At 37.5% G+C, this 22200-nt stretch overlaps 1 long non-coding RNA gene across 1 annotated transcript; it reads right to left on the bottom strand.

The window, feature by feature from the left end:
* Positions 1–16166: 16166 nt before the first annotated feature.
* Positions 16167–21832, bottom strand: LOC145991565 (uncharacterized). The gene is made up of 3 exons (XR_014442072.1): positions 21650–21832; positions 20996–21068; positions 16167–16337 (listed from the first exon to the last, which is right to left on the bottom strand). It is a non-coding gene; the product is annotated as an uncharacterized LOC145991565 (long non-coding RNA).
* Between the last annotated feature and the right edge of the window lie 368 nt (positions 21833–22200).

Raw genomic sequence — 22200 nt, 5'->3', positions numbered from 1 at the left:
AACTGGACGCAGAAATTTCTCGAATATTTCTCTCTGATTCGAGCCTGAACACCACTACTGTGTCTTGTCCTCCCATGTTTACAGTTCTTATAAAAGCTGAAACCCACCAAATTATTCATATTGAGGCCTAAGCACTCGCAAGTGTTCACAATTGTCTGTCACAACTTCCGCAGTCTTGTCGTATATTGGCACAAAACAGAGTAAGTCTTCTCGAATACAGTTCGAAACAATTAATTCACAATGAAAACCCTTCCGATCCCAACACATCTAGTGTTTCTTCTCCCAATATGATTAAATGCTTACTCATTTATCTCCAGTGACGTGCCCAAGGGAAGGTTGGTGAGGTCATAACCAAATTTGACCAAGTATTCCTTAAAATAAAGAACTTCAAAGAGAGGAAAAGATGGCAAAATGAGGACTGACCACCAAAAATAGTATGCATAACCCTCCTCTTCTAAAATTCTGGGAAAATTTGGTCCGGGCACAACTAACTCATCACTCAAAACTTTGATTTTCAGTTGATCTGTGCAGCTTATTTCTTTTTTAATTAACCGCTCCAATACCCGTTACTGATTAAATATTCACTTAAGAGAGAGACCTTCGATCTCTTCAGCCCTCGACCCGAACTAGCACTACACTGAGGCTCCGGAAATTCCGCTGTCGTTAATGTCTTCTGGTTTGGACCCGAACTGGAACTAGTAGTAGACTTCGTTACTTTACGGTATTTAGTCCTTTTCATCTTCGAATCACTAGATCTTATAAAGCCACCAATGGACACTGACTGTACACTAATCGACAGTATGAACTGTCATACTTACCTTTGAATACTCATTAACCGATTCTGTTGTACAGATCAACTTGGAAATTGAAGCCGCGTATTTTAACCTCATTATATTCTAGAACGTTCCACAGATAAAACGATTCGTTAATGTTGCCAGTAGTTCGACTCCTTCTCTTATTCAAGAACGTTCCCTCTCGCGCTTTCCAGAGATAAAAAAATTACCATGAATCGTCCTACGTGTGGCGCTACGTTTACAGCTTCCAAATGCTGACAAGTCTTTGCATAGTGTTGCGACAACACCGAAAGCGCAAGAAAAGTTTTAATGCAATATTATCAACAACAGGGTTATAGAACATTCTCCGTGTTGCCTTGGTAAGTATATCTCTCCTTATATATTATCGGCACACTATTTTAGAAAACAAGAACCTAATTTTGCCGGACCCTGTGGCTGAGTGGTTAGCACATCGCGCTGCGACGCCAAGGGTCCCGGGTTCGAATCCCACTCGGCCATGGTTGTGTGTGAATGTCCATTTATCATTTTCATCATTTCATCACTCATTCCCATCTTCGTAAATTAGCTAAGAGGAACAAAACGCGAAGTAAAATAAAATAAATCAAATCCAAAAAAAAATAAAAAAATAAAATTATGTAGTGTAAACTGAAAAAATTAAGGGGGGCTCCAGCCCCCTGATCCCACCTTGGGTGCGCGCTATTAACAATAACAGGGTTCTAGAACATTCTGTGTCTTGGCTCGAAAATTATTTATCTCAAATTATCATCACATTATTTAAGAAGCCATGAACGTAATTTTATGTATCGTAATTTCCTGAATGGGGTGCTGGTGACCCCTGATTCCCACCTTGGATACGTGCTTGACTCGATAATTATTCCTCTCCTTAAATTATCGTCACATTATTTTATTTCCGACCACAAGAAACCAAATACCTCATTTTATCTATTGTAAACAGAAAACTTTTTGGGGGGTTCGAGCCCCCTAAGCTCCCCCTTGGATACGTGCCTGCTACGAGTGTCCCTTCATCAATTTAAACTAATCATCACTCATCCTGTTCGTCGCGATTAGCCAAAAGTGGAAGAAGACGATAAATAACAAAAACAAATTTATCCTCATCGTGGCGATCAACTGGAGAATGTTAAAAGTAGCGTAAAAATATTAAAGGGAAATTCCAGGACATTCAGTAAAAAGACATATCAGAATATGCCCGGACAAGAACTTTCCTTAGAATGAGACATTTAAAATAAATGCAATAGGTTAGCTGGAAAGAAAAGCCGGCAGTGGACTACAGCCTGCAGGGACAAGATATCACGCAAAAAATAAACTATGCATTGTTTTGGAATAAATGTATTCTTCTATCGCGTATTTGATCTCTTGCTATCAAATCAAATTAACAGCTTTGGTGTATAATATCAAAAGATGCATGAAAACACAGCGTTTCATGGGCCATCTGCTACATTCTACGCATAGCTTTCAACCGCTCGTGTCCGCTTGGTGACGTCACAAGCTCTAGCCAATAACGTGCAAGTCGCGGAGTGGCCCCCCCTGGCTATGTGCAGTACGTATGCGCAGTCGTCCGTGGATGCATTACGTCATGTTGGAGGATCCGGTTCGTGCGGGGCACATTCAGCTGCTAACGCGTCGCTAAAATTGAAACATGCAAGTTGTTGATTTTGTAGCGTTCGATTTATTTTTATTGTATTTTTGTACTTGTAGTTTGCAATCATGTCTAATTGTGCTGTAGCAAGCTATGAAAACTATAACCAGAAAACTAAAGGAACTTACATAAAATTTCATAGATTTCCAGCCGATAATTGCGTAAGTAAACAGTGGATTCATGCTTGTAGACAAAATGTAAAAGATGCAAGTGTGCAGTGCCAATTATTGTGAAGAAGACTATGTGTGAGATCCAAAAGCAGAACTTCTGTATTTCCCACCAAAGACCTTGCTAAAATTACACCCAATTACTTTAGTACCAAATAATCGAGGAAATGGTGTAGTGCTCCTAAACACTTATCTTCACAATATGATTTGCTTGTAGGACGTGGTGATAAGGTTTGCAGAGATGTACGCTACGAAAGACATGCAATAAGGAGACGTGCTCTAAACAGGCTAAAGACTATGCTGCCAAAAAATATAAAAATATATAGACGAAGGTGTATATACACAAACTGCAAGCAATGTTTTGTTGTTGGAAAACATATTCGATCGTTTACAAAGGAGAAACACACGTCTGCATAATGAAGCAAATAAATTTAAAATTACAAACAACCTCTTTCAACCTGTTTTAACCAAATAAGAAAGTTCAAAATCTAGAACGTAACCTTACCGACAGTAGTACAAGTCACCAATATCTTGGAAATGTGTTCAACTAGGGTGAAGTACGTAGTGAACCTAACTGATTTGTTATGTAGATTTCATGTATGTCGGATTTGTAATTATTAACAAATTCATTTATTTAACACAAACTGATGTTAATTGTGATTTGTATGTTCACATTATTGTGAAAAACTTTGTCGGAAATGTGCATTTCGAAGTGTAAAGATTGCGTATTGACTTTCACGCTATTGGAAATGAAACTCCCTTACATCTTCAATTCCAGTTACATAGCGTTGTATGCACGAAGTTAAGCATTGCATGAGTGAATATTACAGATCAATGAAATTTTTGCAACTGTTCAATTTTGGTATTTCACAAATACATTATGGATAATTTTGTACCCTTGTACTCAATATAAACCAATGGATGCTACATTATTTCTTTGTAGTATGTTTCTGTCAAAAAGAGCAAGATCTATGATTAGTGCAATGCAAGTTACTTCGTTAATGAACTACAAGTACAAATGTGTGTCGCATATCAGCCTTGGTTTTCCGGTTATACAACTCAAACGCACATGGAAATCTGCGGACCAAGTCCTTTAACGAATAATGAGTGATTCGTACTCTTGCACGGTCAATCATTGTGAGTTCATGTAACTTTTCTCCTTTATTGTTTAATTAAACTAAAAACTTTTTTTATCGATATTCTCAAAGCGTTTCGTTTTCCGTGTGATCGTAAATCTATTTCTATAGGCTTGAATTAGTAGGTTAAGACATTTAAGTTTGATAGCACCCATCAAGTATTTCGAGTAGGTTAAGTTAGTTAAATTAGTACTTGTTCACTTTGGCTCGTCTTCTGCACGCGTGTATATGCAAACTTCTTAATACGAAAAAATACTTTTTAGAACTATGACAACGATAACTTGCAGCTAAATTTGAACCAGCAAAATTTAAAATATGAATCTGCAAATTACAAACTGGAATTGCTTTTTCAAAGTCTGAAATTACTATCTTACAATTTTTTTCCTCATTCTTCCTCCACATAAAACTTTCCAAAATGTGTTTGCATGTGGAACTATGATCCGTAAATTATTGTACAGTAAATAAATATATGAGGTTGGGGATTATTTGCGAAATTAGAGTAAGTTTCAAATGCAGATTAAAAATTTATCTAGCTTGTATATTGCTTCTTTCCTTTGATAATTTGTAAAATAAAGTTAGATTATGGAGAACGGTAAAGATTGGATTTTAAGTTTATCAGTATTATTTAACTACTTTCTGATGTTATGAAAAATTTGAAATGTTCGTTGAAGTGATGGCAACGTTCTGAATGAATAAGAAGGAACGATTCAGTCAGAAAACTAAATATTAGGCTTTTGTAATGCGTTGTGTTAAATGTTGTAAACAGATTATACCGGACTACTGTCGGATTAAAAATTACGGACACTCAAGTTTGGACTCCAATTAAAAGTTAACCAGTAGAACCACATAAGAATTTTGGCTCTAAGTTTATCCTTACATCCCAAAATACAAACTTATATTCGTCCAGGTGGAAATATGTGGATAAGCCTCTGCTTTGCTTTTATCAGTTTCGTCTCCAGTTGCGTGCCTGTCATTCTCGATTATGTCTTGAAATATAAACAACTGTCTCGTTTTCATCTCCAGCCTTGTTCTGTTTGACCCTTCATTTTGACAATACGAACCCTCGAAAAACGAAACTTTATGCTGAATATTAGGATCCACGTATTACAGCCTGACAATTGCCACGAATGGATTGACTTTGTAAAGGCTATAAACAAAATATGAATTATCTCTAAATGAACAATAGAGATCGGCTTCGTATGTTTGACTAACTCACATAGTAAAGTAAATTGGATTTAGGTAAATTTTTCAATTCTCAAACGAGACCGAGAGTCCAGGAAACTAAAATTTCTTTCTCGCCTCGATTTTTTTACGAGGATGTATCGGTCTCGCCTCGGTATCAACACCAACATCAATATATTTTTATTTCTTTGAAAGGAATGAGAGAAAAGCGAATTAGAATAGCGATTGATTACATGGTACTTTTACGTACCCAATCTGTCAATCTGGAAAGAAAAAAATTCAATGTTAAAGTTTAGCACCTTCCATATGGGGGGGGGGCGATTTTTTTTAAAGGAGCACAATTAAATGATGAAATTTACTCTGTAGTCGCATTTGGTTCGGCAATAGTATCTCAAAAAGGAGGGGCTCTGTCCCTCGTAAGCCCCATTTGATCACGCCCCTGGCATAGCGGTGATGCTCATTCCGATAGAAAAGCATAAAATATTATTAAGGAAAAATCTACCTCTGAGACAATGTTAGGGTCACCTTAGTTTCTATTTAGTAGTAACATTTACAGACTGTAAAATAGGATATTGTATCTTGTATCACGGTTAGAAGTTATGAATCTAATGAATTACCTCTAATGTTACGCTGGCGATTATTTTGCATACAGATGATCCTTCAATACCTTCAGGACATAATAACGTATTGACTCACTTCAATAATTCTACACAGGAAATAAATTATTAGGATGCATAGTGGCATATGGTGTACAAGGAAAATAAAATGCTCGTTCGCACATAAAAATTAAGGGGATGATAGCAGTAGGAAAGATGCTTAAAAATACTATATAAAGGGGAGAACTGATACATTGAACTGACATAGTTCTCTCCAGTAACGATTCAAACTGCACAGATATATGTCACTTTTCCACATGATTGAATCAAAATTTGTAGCCGATTCGGTGGCCAGGTGCGTTGAAGTGGACAACTATCGATCTCACCACTGAAGTTCCTGGGTTCGAGTCCTGCCTGGGAATGGATGTTCTTCGAAAATGTCCCTTTATTGGTTGCATCTGATCATGATTATCCTCTTGATCTTAATTATACAAAAGCGGACTAAACGAAGAACAAACACACCAAAAGGTGTGTATCTCACCATAGCATTAACAGAAAATAGCTACGGTTTGAGTTGTGCCACCTTTCTAAGTGATGTTCTATTATAGAACTTTTATGATATTTTATCAATTCTGCAAGTAGCAAGTTTCTGTTATTCTATATTATTGTATCTTATTCGAAGTAATAATGATCATGACATTAAATTGCTTATTTTATATGATAAAATACGACATACTTGCGTCAGAATCAACACACCTCAACCGAAACAAATGCTTTCTATATATGTACATACTCCTTATCCTAGAAGTTAAACATTGAGGATTAATGATACACGCTGTAAGTTTTAGATTTAGAATGTTTATTGTGACTGCATACATCAGCATCTATCGAGGCTTCAATTGTTCCCTTAGACTGTAGTACACTGCTGTTTTCTACACCTTCAGAGGTTCTATCTTGACCCTGAAATAAATAAATAAATAAATAACTTAGTAAGGAATGCAAGCAGAAAGAAGTACGTTTATTAGGGTTCGACTTCGAATAATTATGACCTAAAATCTTTATGATGTTTTATATCCCTAAAACATACCAAATATTATCCAATATCTCAAAATATAAACTAACAATACTGCTAAGAAATAATAACAAGGTAGCTATTAATTTTATTAAGCATTTCCGAAAGTCGTTATTTTCTTTTGCAGTAGAATGTCCAGCAAATACTTTGTTGACCTTACATAAATATTATCAGAATTGTAATATTTTGAGGTGGAAAAAGAGAAACTGCAAATATGTTATTAATAAAGAAATAATTACATGTCAAAAAGTCATACCTTAACTTTTGACTCCATTTTATAGGTTGTGCTCGAAGATTACATTTATTTTCAATTTGAAGCCTGTACAAGCATTATGTCATATCTGTTGAATGGTTTAAAATGATTTTTATGCTTATGCTTCTTATGCCACATTTTGGACAAAATATGACCTGAAGCTAAAATATGTTTTTGAAAAGTAATTCATTTAATACAAAGGACCAAAAAAACAAAACACTTAGACATGGGGAAGCAGGACAAGCTAGAAATGTGATGTCATAAAAATCTGAACATTAGTAACGCTGTTCTAGTGGTCGATGGCGAAAATTATGTACAGTCGCAACCTTGTGTAGTCAGTAACTATTGTATTCCGAACATTTCTGGCTAAGGACGACACAAGTGGCATCACGTTATGCTCTCTTTACACAGAACCATATACCACTTGCCTCGTACCCAGTTTAAAACTTGAGAATATATATGCATCTCACTGTACCAAAGAGACAGCATTCGATGAGTCGATTTTTGAGGGATTCATCTCTTGTGCACATGTTAAACTGAACAACCATGCAACGTTTCTCTTCAATGTGACTGAAACATGTGTGTGCGTGCTTGTCTGTAGAGTTTGGTATAGGGTGGTCTCCTCCAGATTCTTTTTGCTTTTTAGAAATTCTTATTTCCTCGTTAACACTTAGTGTTTTAAGGTGATATCAAAAGTTCGTAGACCACGTGTATTTAGAACGTATTTTAAAAAGTTTTCTCAATGATAATGTTAATTTTTTCTAAATGCAACTTTCGCGCTACTCATTCATTGTTACTGATTCTTAATTGTTACATGTAGACAACCATTAAACTTATTTGCCCAACCTACATATAAATCATAATATTATTTGACAGTTTATTTTTTCGGTTCTTATCCTAACTACCTAGGATAAGAACCATTGCGCAAAGAAATGTTTTCCACTAACTAAACTTCGTCAAGAGAGAAAATATCACCACATTTTGAGAAATCGGTGTAGGACCTATGATCCACAAGGCGCAAAAGTTATAAGAAACTACGTGAGGCTTAACATTTTTTAAAGGAAAATTTAGAAAATTAACATGTAAGCACTTATTGTTTTATGCTATACATATGGTAGCATTTCTCTGTCTCTCTCTCTCTCTCTCTCTTTATTTACGCACGCGCGTGTGTGTGCGTCTTTGTTTCTGTGTGTGCTGGTACGTTTGTAATTTTAATGAAATGTCTTATCTTTCTACCTTCTAAATGTTGTACCCTTTTCAAGTTATGCTTACTTTATACTTTGCTACAAAAAATATCAACACTTACTTGTACATGCTGCATCCTTGAACTGGACTTCAAAATAATTTGTTGCAGATCCTTGCTTTTCCCTTTATTTCCTTTACCATGCTGGCTCGAACTGGAGTTCCACTATCTAATACGTTCCTCAGCTTTGGATGCTTTGGTGAGTTTTCACTCACCAGTGGCCCACCTCCCTCCCTGGGCCCTGAGAGCCTCATGAGCCCTTTAAGGCTCAACTTTGCTCTTTAGGCCCTCTTTAACTCTTTCAGGGCTCCTTAGGGTCCCTTTGAGAACCCCTGGAACCCCCTTCAGACCCCATTTTCCCTCTAGGGGGAAAACCAACACTGCAGAGGAGATCCTGGCAATGGGGGAGCCCAGGTCGGAGGGGGACGTGGGGTACCTCCATGCCTTCCGCCCTCCTTCCCACCGAATCCCCCCTCCCCGTGGGAATGAGCCCCCCAGCGTTCCCGGACGCCGTAGTGATGGTGCAGCAGAAGAAGATCTAGGGATCAACCCTCCGTAGTGAGTGCCGAAAGGGACGAGAGAGGCCCACGCATACACACATGCACACACCTCCTCGCACACATACAAACACACACACACACACACAAAGAAAAAAGAAAGCTATAACGTAGTAACTAAGAACTAAGAGGGAATTGGAGGGTGAACTATCTTATGGTGAGTCCAGCCGCCATACAGCAGCCGGATGTCACCGTTACTAACTATTGGGTCTCCAGCCGCTCGAACGGCCGGAGACCACCACTTAGTAACTATGGTGACACCAGCCGCCATACAGCAGCCGGATGTCACCCTTAATATCTATTGTGGCTCTAGCCGCTCGAACGGCCGGAGACCACCACTAAGTCACTACCGTGACGCCAGCCGCCATACAGCAGCCGGATGTCACTCTTACTAACTATTGGGTCTCCAGCCGCTCAAACGGCCGGAGACCACCACTTAGTAACTATGGTGACACCAGCCGCCATACAGCAGCCGGATGTCACCCTTAATATCTATTGTGGCTCTAGCCGCTCGAACGGCCGGAAACCACCCTTAACCACTACGGTGACACCAGCCGCCATACAGCAGCCGGATGTCACTCTTACTAACTATTGGGTCTCCAGCCGCTCGAACGGCCGGAGACCACCCCTACTCACTAAACATGAATAAATACCCACATGCTACCTCAGAAATAGCGGTAGCACAGAAACTCTCTGGTGTGTGGCGATTGTTTTATTGTAAGATACTGTTTAGGCTCAGCCTCTTTGCCATTCCCACTTGCCTCTTGTTGCGGGTGCTTATCTTTAACCAAGATGAGGTTCTGAAGAGGATCAAAGCTGAGGCCATGGACGCCTTCAGGATTGGGAATCCCTAAGCAGACTTTGGATTGACGTTAGCATTATGTTGACTAAGTTAATGGCAGAGCACGGTATCAAGCATATCAGCTTATTTAACACATTTCTGGTTCTTTTACTAGTGAGAAACTATAATTTAATAGTTCTGATTATACTCAATGTTTTAAATCATGATTGCCCTCTTTACATAAAGTTAATATTTGCACAGAATATAGAATTATTTTGTACTTTGTTGTAACATGAAATGGAAGATATATAAGACATTCCAATTTAGCTAGTTAAATAACACAATTATTATACTTTACATATTCTTAGAGTTACTTATTTTTCCCGTTCATGTCCTATTTTTTATCTTTATGACCGGCATCCAACAAGATTTTGAAAATAAAAATTAAATGTCCCAATTTTGGGGTTTGTACCGATGGAATCAATCACAGAGCTTTGAAGGTATTTCTCATTCCGTTCCAATGTTTTCATTGTAAAGCAGGAAACATACAGAACAAAGTTATGGAATTAAAAATCACCCCAAATGAAACTTCTTGAATCATTTCAATTTATGTCAATAGCGTATGTTTTATATTATTTCAAGTTATGCTAATTGCTGAATATTCGTTTAACAATCCAGGTCATAATGCAAATGTTGATAGATTATTTTCACTAATGTCAGTACAATGGACTGATGCGAGAATTACATTTCTCTAATGTTTGTAAAAGATCGGATAATGATTCAGTATAATTGCAAAAACATTTTGACCAATGATAAAAGTTGACTGTTCAAAGTTCGCATATTTTGACTAAACTTGAAATGTTGAAAAAAGAATGGCTCTTCTGAGGAGTACGACTTAAAACACATGTAGTAAGAAGTGTATTGTTTGGTGTTAATTACAAGTTGGGAATTTTGTATTTAATAAATAGCTAGAAAATCATATTTCTTAAAGTTTAAAATGTGTCAAGTTTATATTATTTGCTAACATGCTTTAGTAATTTGTATTATTTAATGCGAATGATATGTGTCCTACATTATGACAAAGTCCTTGAATTTGGGACAGCATGCCCTACGTTTCCCTTTGAGTGATCTGGTAACCTTATTTATTCTGACAAGGATATGCTAATGCTCTGTGCTGTAACACTGTGTATTTTCATAACATTATATTTATATCTTATCGCTCCACTTCTGTTTCACTTGTCACGGTTAACAAAAAGCGGGGACCCTGTAGGCGTCCATCCCAGAGCCCCACGATGACATCGAAAAGTGTCAAATCGAGAAAAGAGAAATTGATAAACTGGTAATAATGATGATGACGTAAATGCCGATAGAATGGATGATACATCACAAACTTCTTGATTGATTTTAGTCCTAACATAATTTATAACCTATGTAAATTAATATAAACTTTATCTAAATATTCTTGTACATGTGCGACAAGAAAACTCTTTCTACTCCAATCTGAAACTTTTTCCTTTAATAGTTGTAAAAGTATATTCTAAACCTAACATTAGCTGTGTGTTTTTCCTGCTAAATCTTAATAATAATTGTGTATAAATCCTATCATAATTTTCTTTCAGGTTGTCGTGCTTAATCTTGATATCTCCTATGTTTCATTTCATGATATAATAATAATTATGTATAAATCCTATTCTAATATTCTTTCAGGTTGTCATTCGTGCATAATCTTGATGTCTCCTTTGTTTGATTTCATTATATAGTAATAATTATATATAAATCCTATTCTAATTTTCTTTCAGGTTGTCATTCGTGCATAATCTTGATGTCTCCTTTGTTTGATTTCATTATATAGTAATAATTATATATAAATTCTATTCTAATATTCTTTCAGGTTGTCGTGTTTAATCTTGATGTCTCCTTTGTTTGATTTCATTATATAGTAATAATTATGTATAAACCCTATCCTAATTTTCATTCAGGTTGTCGTGGTTAATCTTGATGTCTCCATTGTTTGATTTCATTATATAGTAATAATTATATATAAATCCTATTCTAATTTTCTTTCAGGTTGTCGTGTTTAATCTTGATGTCTCCTTTGTTTGATTTCATTATATAGTAATAATTATGTATAAACCTTATCCTAATTTTCATTCAGGTTCTCGTGTTTAATCTTGATGTCTCCTTTGTTTGATTTCATTATATAGTAATAATTATGTATAAACCCTATCCTAATTTTCTTTCAGGTTGTCGTGCTTAATCTTGATGTCTCCTTTGTTTGATTTTACGATATAGTAATAATTATATATAAATCCTATTCTAATTTTCTTTCAGGTTGTCATTCGTGCATAATCTTGATGTCTCCTTTGTTTGATTTTATGATATAGTAATAATTATATCTAAATTCTGTTCTAATATTCTTTCAGGTTGCCGTGTTTAATCTTGATGTCTCCTTTATTTGATTTCATTATATAGTAATAATTATGTATAAACCCTATTCTAATTATCATTCAGGTTGTCGTGCTTAACCTTGATGTCTCCTTTGTTTGATTTCATTATATAGTAATAATTATGTATAAACCCTATCCTAATTTTCATTCAGGTTGTCGTGGTTAATCTTGATGTCTCCTTTGTTTGATTTTACGATATAGTAATAATTATATATAAATTCTATTCTAATTTTCTTTCAGGTTGTCGTGCTTAATCTTGATGTCTCCTTTGTTTGATTTCATTATATAGTAATAATTATATATAAATCCTATTCTAATTTTCTTTCAGGTTGTCATTCGTGCATAATCTTGATGTCTCCTTTGTTTGATTTTATGATATAGTAATAATTATATATAAACCCTATCCTAATTTTCTATAAAGTTGTCGTGCTGAATCATATCCTCCAAGACATCTATGTATTTTTTGGTATGGCATACACACCATTGTCTTTACTCCTATCTTCCTAACTTATGTGAGGCTTACATTCTATCTTTTATTATTTTTGAATGTCATGTTGATCCATGAAGCATATCCCTAACTCCACAACGCTTGTACATTTTACCATGTGGTTCACACACCATTTCTATCTTCTTTTTCTGTGCTAGATTCCATAATTCATGTTTTTATTATTTACACATTAGCTATAATGAAAGAAATAGTAGGTAATTCTTGTTACATCAGGAGCGGTTCCCTGTAAGGTGCCTAAACCCTATATATACTAATTCGTCATGTTTCTTAGGACTAAGTACTAATAGTATTTGACTAGAACCATAAAATACCATAAGATATTTTAGAAGAAGAAAGTTAAGGTGTCTGACAAATATATAACAAAGAGTCAAAATATTGAAAATTTGAACTGATGATGGAGAAGATCACGCCACAATTAAACATGGCTTCAGTAGCACAATGAACGTAGGGTATGGAACAATGCACAGAGAGTGTCATCTAGATGAAGACCCTAAGTTCAGAGAAAGAGGCAAGGAAGGAAAATAGAGGCTGTCCGATCTCCTTTTCAGGGGTTTTAAAAAGAAGGTGACCCTATCCTCAGTGGCCGAGTGCTTAGCGTAGCATGCCACCTAGCCTGTACTCCTAGGTTCCAATTCTGGATAAAACACTGACATTTCATCAATTCACCATTATCGTCTTCGTGATTATTCTAGAGAGGTATAAACGGTAAGGCATGGACGTTTCTTCTACCGTAAACTGGGGTGACTTTGTGACAGAGGATGCGTTATTCGGATTCTGGTATCCCACGCTAATGGCTTCTGTTCTGTTGCCCAATGAGTGAGTCGTTTGCGTGCCTGACTTGTGCAGCAATCTGTTCTTCCAGATGCTTTGCCGAAAACAGCAGACAGTTGCATTTCGTTGTCTGCACTGTGACCGTGCGAACATTGTCTAGAAATCTTTGTTCGTGTACGCCCTCTGGAGCAAGAAGGGGGAAGGTACTGTGAGTTTTGTAGATACCGAAACAGTACGCTGCTGATGTGAAGTTTGTGGGACGTGGTGTGTGGATAGTACAGGTCATTGTACTTTGATGAACGTTCTGTCCAACACGAAGGGCGCTCCGATAAATCTACTTCAGTTTCTAAAGTCAGTTTCTGTTCTTGCAGAGGCTGAAGAATGTCACACACGTACAAAAGGCGCATAGAACCTCGTATAAGTATACATAAATTATTGTGAAGATTAAATGATGCCCTAACTTAAATGAGATCTAAACCAATAAGTCCTCGCGCTGTGGAAGAAAAGTACTTCGAGGGACAACTTTACATCCAGCGTATCAAGGAAGTGCAAAGGTGCGGCTTTGTTGTAATTGCAATAGAAAGAACTGGCAACACTGGAAGTTGCCACAGAAGCTAACATCTTTATTCAAGGTACGAAATATTGTCTAAAATAGATCACCCTATGAAAATTGGACGTCGAAATATATTTAAGGTTTCTGAAATCTCAAATTAATGGTAGGATTTACCGACCTCCGTGGTCGAGTGGTTAGCACAGCACGATACGACGCCGAGGGTCCCGAGTTCGATTCCCGGCCTGAGCTTTGGTGTTTGTAAGTGTCTCTTCATAAATTTCATCATATCATCACTCATCCTTACCGTCGCGATTAGACAAGATTGGCAGAAAGGCGACAATCAATCAATTAATTGTTGGACTGAATAAAGATTTTAGCGTGAGCATAACATGGGCATATATAGCTGAAGTCCTGAATGTAGCAGCAGTTCGGCATCTTTGACCCAACCCCAGAGGAAGCTGACCGGAACCGTATCTGGTTTCGAGCCACCACCTGTTTTTCTGTAAAGCGATGTTGTCACTTTTGCCTGCAGTGTTTAGACATCCATTCATTCACTGCCAGGTTAAACTCCCAAGGTCTTTATATTGTATAAAAAAGTAGCACAATACGATAACACACCCTAGCAAAGATAACGCAACCGCAACTTCGCGTTCAAAAATCTCTAAAGAAACTGAATTAGCAACATCTCATTTAGTCCACGTGGAATTGACGAGAGCTGTCATTTCTTGGACGAACGCTATTGGTGGGAAAGGTTTCAAGGGACGATTTATTGGACTCCACGTGGATCTGACATGTTGTTCTTAGGGGGAAAACTGATCTTTCGGAACTTTCTTTGAAGTAAAGTGAGGTTGGAATCAGGACGAGGAGTATACCAGCACTTGCAGCGGCCCAGTGGGTATTGTTCTCTTCTTCCTTGTCAAAATGTTCCAATATGTTACAGCTTGTGAAGAACAGCAACATATCATGAGTAGCTAACCACAAGAAAAGATCGTATCTGTGGCCGCATATTATTTAGCTATACATTGCAAATTGCACTGCCACAAAGTCACCCGAATCCATCGGTTGATATTCTGACAACTATTGTTGCATTATTTCAATTCTCACTAAATGTCTTACAAAATAATTATCAGCATTCAAAAGTTCAAATTTGAAATTCCTATTGTAGTTTCTTACCGAGACGCTGCAGTTTGATACTTTCTTGTGGTAAACAAAAAATAATAAGAAAAGTGTCACAAAATCACCAGAGCTTACGGAATTTCATCAATTCTCTTTTATCCTCGTCGTCGCAACTAATCCCATGGAGTAAAAAGTGACGGAAATTAGCCAAAGGCAAACACAAAGATGAAAGTAGGGAAGAAGTGACAGTAAGCACCAGAATGGAAGAGGGCAGAAGCAGATATAAGAACCCAAATAAGATGAAGAATGAACAAAAGACTATTAATGTAAGATGTTCATACAGCCGAGCTGGGTAAAACAGCCAATACAAAAAGTTCGAGAATTCCTAAAGTCCTACTGGTAGATATCAAATAAAATTACCTTACTGGATACGGGGGGGGGGGGTAATGGACACACACATATATGAAATAGTGTGTGGGGTCCAGTGACTCATGGTGGGACACGTTCAATAGCCAGGAACTGCTAGATGCTTACGTTCTAGGTTCGAATCCTGGTAAAGGCATAGATGTTGCGTTTGTATCATCGTTTAATCATAATATATTCACCATTCATCCTCATCGTAGCTATTTGCTGGGGAGACCGAGGCCCAGGGACTAAAACCAGAAGAGAAGATTAGAAAATCTGAATAAAATCCTTCAGATGATTCAGCTTTGGGAGTTCGCAACCTGATTTTCTAGGAGTTGGCAAGCATATTTCTTAGGAGTTTGCAAGAGGGACGTACGTTGAACGCAGTCAGTCGTCTCGTACCCATTGTACGGTGTTGCCAACCCAGCATAGAATTTTCCCAGAAACGGCAATTTTGGAGACAAAAATTTACAGCAAAGTGGGGAAGGATGGCATATGACGTAAAAATTTCCCTCTGGGACAAGAACATCACTGTTCCAAGGAACACTAGAAAAAGAGGGTATTGTCCTTTTCAAACAACCAGGATAGGTGCGTGATACCGATGATGAGAAATTTTTGGATCCGTAGCTAGGACGAGAAGGTGGCTGACCGGCAATTGTTTATGACTGCAGTTCAAAAATAACAAAAAGCAGAGAAACCAGTGGCCGAAATCTCATCGGGTCTCAGGCGGCGTTCAGTGTCTGGAATATTTATATACATGTAGCAAGGTCTTGAGTGTAGTGTTGTGAGTGAAAGAACTATATTTCTGTGAATTACACTGTGTTCTGTCTTGTGAGCAGTGAACTAAAAATGGTTTACATGTTTAACGAACTATTATTGACAATGACACTATTTACTCGTAAGTTTATTGAAGAATTAGTATTAACATTTCCATCTACAATTTCGACGATTGAGGCAAGTTTCTCTGCTCTTAAGAAGATTAAATCATTTCAGAACCGCATCTGGGCAATTCCGGTTGAGTAATTTCGTTGTTACCAGGATAAGGATTGTTCTTTGATAAAAATAGTGGTGAAAAAGAACTTGTTGTGCATACGTGACCCTGAAATTGAAGTTCCTGTTGAAATGAAGTATTCAAGGTAAGAAGTTTATTCCTATGTTATATTTTATGAGAACTAGTTGTTATAAATAATCATGAAGTACTTGAAATCCTTTCCTTATTGTTGTTCTCTTAATTATACTCTTTCGTAATTACTTGGGAGATGTGTATATGTAATCACAATGTCACATCACTTCCAATTCAAAATAACGAACGAGAAGGACTCCCCATTAGCAAATTACTGTCCATTTAAACATTATCCCAGGTTTTGAACGCAGTGTACGCCACAGGTGTAAAGGTAAATGCGACAAGCGAACAGTGTTATCTGGCACAAAATATCTGTGGTATTGGAAAAGTTCTTCATAGGTATATTTGAACACATTGTGTGTGGATTTACATAGATGGAACTTAGCGATAGCTTAAAACGATTGCAGAAGCTTTGTTAAACACACTTATGGGTAAGGAATGTTTAGAATATTAACACATTTTTTGTGAAGTTCGCAAAATCAAAACTTAGAGATGAACATTAGGAGTATTGAACTATCATACTGTTCAAGAAATGTACATAAAAATTACAGAAAATGTTAGTTTGTTTTCAATGTGTAAGATTGGTGGCTGCAATTATAATGTTTGTAGCTAACAGAAGTATTTCAACGGAATATTCAAACTGTTAGAAGTTTTTCTCTGCAACATGAATATGTGTTCATAGAATTCATGTTTTTTTGTGACAATTAATGTTTTCTGAACTCATCTGAGAATATTAGAAAAGTGATGTTATTGGTGTTGCTGATCCGAAATAAACAATAGTGAATACTAGAACTGAGAAAAGTTCTGTGTGTCATTAAAGCAACATACAGCTTTGAACCTATACCGCTTTGAAACGGATACCCTTACCCCATACCGATACCTATACTGTTGCTTGAAAATTGTAAAAATTGAAAATTGTTCAACATGTTGACTAATATTGCTGGGTGAATAATCCACTTGAATTATAAGCAATTATTTACCAGAGTTTTGCTTTAAAACGGCTTTAGAATTATATCAGAATATAATATTCTGTTATGTAAGCACAAAATACAGTATTTTCCACATAATATTGGTACAAAATTAATGAAAACTTCGAATTTTACCCCCCGATCGATCGGAACGACGAAACCTTGTCGGCTGGTATCAGTAAATAAAGTCCAACCGATACTTTTCGATACCGATGCCCTAGTTAAAAGCCCTAACTGACCTTACGCTCTGTGAAGCCTGGGGTACGTTTTATTATTCATCCCCATTGTCGCGATGCACCTAGATACGTACAAAAACTACGTAAAATAGTCTAAAGAGAATGTAATCTGAGAATGCTCCATACTTTTCGATAGCTGTTCTGACTGTGGCACCATGAGTCACTGGAGGAATACTGGAAAACAATCTGGAAAAAAATGGAAAGGAGATCGAACTGCTTCCAGGCGACAGAGGACCGAGCGGTGTGGAGTGTAGAGGAGCGAGTCGTGCGAGTTTCCATGCAACCACTACATCCCCTACAACCCTTCCCCTACACAACTAAGGAGGGAAAAGGGACGGCCTCCCCCGCCTCTCACGAACACCGACAGAGGCGAGCAGTCACCCACGCCTCCTGTACGCCATCACACCACCCCGATACCGAGACCAGGAGCCCCAAGGAGCCCATTCAGACAGGGCTCGTCAAAGGGTGGAAGTATGGAGTTTTCACCAACGACTGCTTTCTCAGCAACCCGCTGGTGCCTACGTCCCTCCTGGCCTGAGTTACATCCCCCACGGACCATTCACCCCTCCGCAGCGCTGGTTCTTCCCCCTCTGTACCCTCCCTTGCCCCACCCCTTTCCCCCTGAAGTTGAAGGAACCTTTAAAAATGGACCCCCAGTTTTTTCACTGGCCCAAGATAGGCCTTCTTTTTCGAGGGGAGGGTTAAGGCAAAGATCTGCTTTTTTTTTTATCAAATTATTAATTTACTGGAACCTGTAAAAGAAAGTATTTGTTTTAGTGTTACTTACCGGTGATCTAGAAAATAATGACAAACAATAACACTTAACTAACAATTTATTCACAAGAACAACATGTCAGTATAGGAGAGACATTTTCCTCACAGAAACGATCATCGAAATATTTCATGTTTTTTATCGTTACGGTTAGGAAGAAAATAAAATTCAAAGTTAGGGATCTGGCTTCCTATTTGAAAGCGGAGAAAAAATCCGTGTAACGGAAATTTCGTTTGCACCGGTTTGCTAAAGTTTTCAAATAGGGGACATCTTCCAAATTGGAATTTTAATTTCAAAATCATATCGATGAATTTTTTTGCGAAAAAGGATGTAATGATGTCTCCAACGTCATTTTTTTTCTGACGTCACAGAACTGTGGTGGGAAAGGCTGCGTAAAATCCCCCCCCCCCCACCTTTAATCAGTTTACTTGAGAAACTTATTGGTATAAACGAAATATAAAAGTGGTACATTGCAATACAAACAATGAGCAATCCAATGATCAGTGGAGCACATTGTGATTCAGAGGTCTCGTCTAGTTTGCTGAACTTTTTGTCAGCAGATGCAGTTCAGTTGCATCCCGGTCTCAGTCTGCTGCAAGGATATTGTGTTGAACCAAGCAGACGTTGTACACAAGAACAGCGGTGTTGAAGTTCAGAAAATTTAACAAATGCCTCCTGCATGATACTCAAGCGTTCATTTGATTGGTTAGCACGCATCACGTGACCATAGATCACATTCTAGACCGCTCCAGAATGCAGTGCAAACGATGAAGACACTAAATCAGCGAAGTGGACTTCTCAGTGTTGAATTTTGCAACCAACTATAGGCGTGAGTGCGAAGAGAGTTAAAAGGGACTAGAGAGAAATGGCGAAAGCAAGTGGCTTGGATTTTCGAAAGGAAGAGGGGGTCGTATACTTTTTTTAGTAGTCTGCCTTCATTTTCCCATATTTTCCTCTCTTAAACGTTCTTTTTTTCTTAGAAATACTGGGCCAAAGAAAAGGGTGATATGACCCGCACCAAACCCCTTGTGCACGCCACTAGGCGGAAACCATACCTCGCTTGTTCCAACTCGTCACCTTTCCCGCGCTAGCGATTGGTCGACAGTTTCTGCGAAGAGCGAATGGGGAGCACACGGTGTTGCCACTTCCTACTGTATTACTAGCTTTTTTATGTCATTCAAGAAGTTCATTTTGGACAGTTAGCGTGGTGGTGTTTAGTGTGCTGCACAAACATTTGTGCATTCTCTTTTAGCTTATTGGCGGCCTGGCTTCTCCCACCAGAAGGCAGTTGACAGTAGGTAGCGACAACATCGCGCGGTTCTTGCTATGGAAACGTTCGGCGAGTTCAGAAATGGTGACAGCTTATTCCAAACTCAGTGTAGGAAACATCCACCCACACCTTACACATGTAGAACAACTTTTGTAAAATATTTGCTACTAGCTATTTGCAGGAATAGACACCTCAATGGCAAATGCATTTGAGTTCTTGGCGCACAGGCTGACCGCCTAACCCCCAACCCCAGGCTGGTGTAGTGTGTGGTTTTGTTTTATATTTCATAAGTGTTATGCATTTCTAGGTGTACCTGTTCAACCAGTTTGCTTCATTATTGCTTATTCCACATTTAGTTTGAAACCAATTATTTCATTTTTTGTTCACAGGATTCGTTGTGATGATTTTTCTTTTCTATGTAAACTGTATTTGAACCATTTCACTCAATTTTTAAGCAGAAATAAGTTTCCCAATCATATTATCGCATTCATCTTGTAACATTTACGCGAGAATTCCTTCCGACCGCCGTGGTCGAGTGGTTAGCATAGTGCGTTACGATGACAGGCGACCTGGGTTCTAATCCCGGCCTGGCCATGGTTGTTCTTCGTGAGTCTCTCTTCATCAATTTCCTCACATGATCATTCATCGTGATCTTCGCGATTAGCCAAAAGCTTCAAAACAGCGAAGCAAATTAAATCGAATACCAGTATAAATGAAAAGTGCTGTTCTTTTGCAATCATATGGGCTGAACATATGCTCACATATCAAGTGAAGAAAGCATTCCACAAAATCAATCAGTGGCACACACAGACTTCTTGAGGGGGACATGTGTTTATTTAATTTATTTTTGGAAAGTTTAATCAAAAGGGGGATTATAACTTCTATCCCCATGGGCACTCCACTGCACGCATAAATAATAAAGTTGATTACATAATGTAGAAATAGTGTGAAAAAATTCATGAGGCTTATGATTTTGCTTTCGTTAATATGAAAGCCGTCCATTTTAAATTAGCATACAATTAAACTATTACCTCTGTGAACAAAATAACATTAAATACAACTTTTAAAAAAATTACAAAAGAGAAATAATTCTTCCGCTTTCTTTCATCACATAACATTAGTTGTGTTGATGTTCTCGAAGAAATTGAAAGCTTCGTACTCGGGAGTTGAAATTTCGTTAGTTTTACTGCAAAATCAGCCAAAAAATTAACTTTGACATTGACGATAGGGTTTTAGAACTGGCTGAAAACTAATGCGAAAATGTACGAGTTGTAATCTTCGATTTGATGTGAACAGAATGACTCTAGTTTCAAGAATAACATTGTGAGAAATTTTTAAATATATTTATGTCAACAGCAAGTACAGAGTATGGAGTCAACGGTACTTACCAATTAGTTGTGATTGTTCCGCTTCTACTTTGCAGCAGTTTGATTTTGTCGTCCCTGGATAAGCGAGTTGCCTCTGAAAGGTACAAGATAAAGACGAATAAACACAATGCTGAGATATAATTCATTATCAACTAAAGACAAGTTTCAACCTTATTATTAAGATTGTCAAGAATGAAGAAATCAGTATGAACTTTTCTGGAATGGGTCAATCTACAAGTTGTGTAATAATAAAAATATGGAACAGGTCAAAAGTGCCCTCCTAAAGAGTCTTTTCATTTGCTTCTCAACACACTTGTGAGATTTTACTGATTTCGAACGACAGAAAAATGGAACAATCTTGTCTAAAGCTTTCTTCAAGTTTGAAAGGTTTTGTTGCCTTAAATATGTTTCACTCCAAAACTGATAACCATGCAGTAATGAACCCCTACAAATATAGACCCCGCTAAGTAATTTGATATTTGAAAGGTCGTCATGGTACAATCTCTAGCTACTTCTGAACCCATATGATATGAACTTTTAATTCTTGCTTGAGCCAAATTTGCTTTGTGGACAGAGTCCCTTTGCACCCCAAACTATTGAGCAGAGCCACATAGAGACTTATTTTGCTTGGAATAATAAGCGAAATTCATTATATACAGGATGTAAAATTCTCACCTGTTGCTTTTACAGTCCTCCTCTTGGTAGATGCTGTTGCCTGGATCATCGTGATCACCGTCCTCTGCCCATGCTACTCAGAAGACGTGAAGGCCTTGGTGTTCAGTTTATCTTGAACTTGGCTGTCATCAGGCAATGTGGGTTTGGTGGCGTCTTTCCACTTCCCAAAGGATCTTGAGACAGTTTTCTGAGAAATACAAATGCGTTCTTTTGTACTATTAAATTCTTACTACAACTTTCCGTATAAAAACTAACGCTGAACAAATTGTGCGACATGTATAATTGTAATGTTCTGAGGCATTTGCGATTTGAAGCCTGTAATATACATAGATAGACTTCCTGCTAGATCGCCTTTCTAATCGCTGAGGCTAGAAGGTCTTCTAATAAGAATTCTACTTCCATGGGAAACGAGCTTAAATGTTATTTACGCGGTTTCTAAATTTTGTAAAATGTGAACGTTGCGTTTGATTCGATATTCTCTTTCAACATTTGCTCGCTTATAATAATAATAATATGAACTCAGATTAATCTTACCTACGGAATTGTGCATG

This window comes from Lepisma saccharinum, chromosome 1 (genome assembly GCF_977018435.1).
Source record: "Lepisma saccharinum chromosome 1, izLepSacc3.1, whole genome shotgun sequence".
NCBI classification, from domain to species: Eukaryota; Metazoa; Arthropoda; class Insecta; order Zygentoma; family Lepismatidae; genus Lepisma; species Lepisma saccharinum.
The sequence above is the reverse complement of the archived record's forward strand: the minus strand, read 5'-3'. Positions and strand labels throughout refer to the sequence as shown.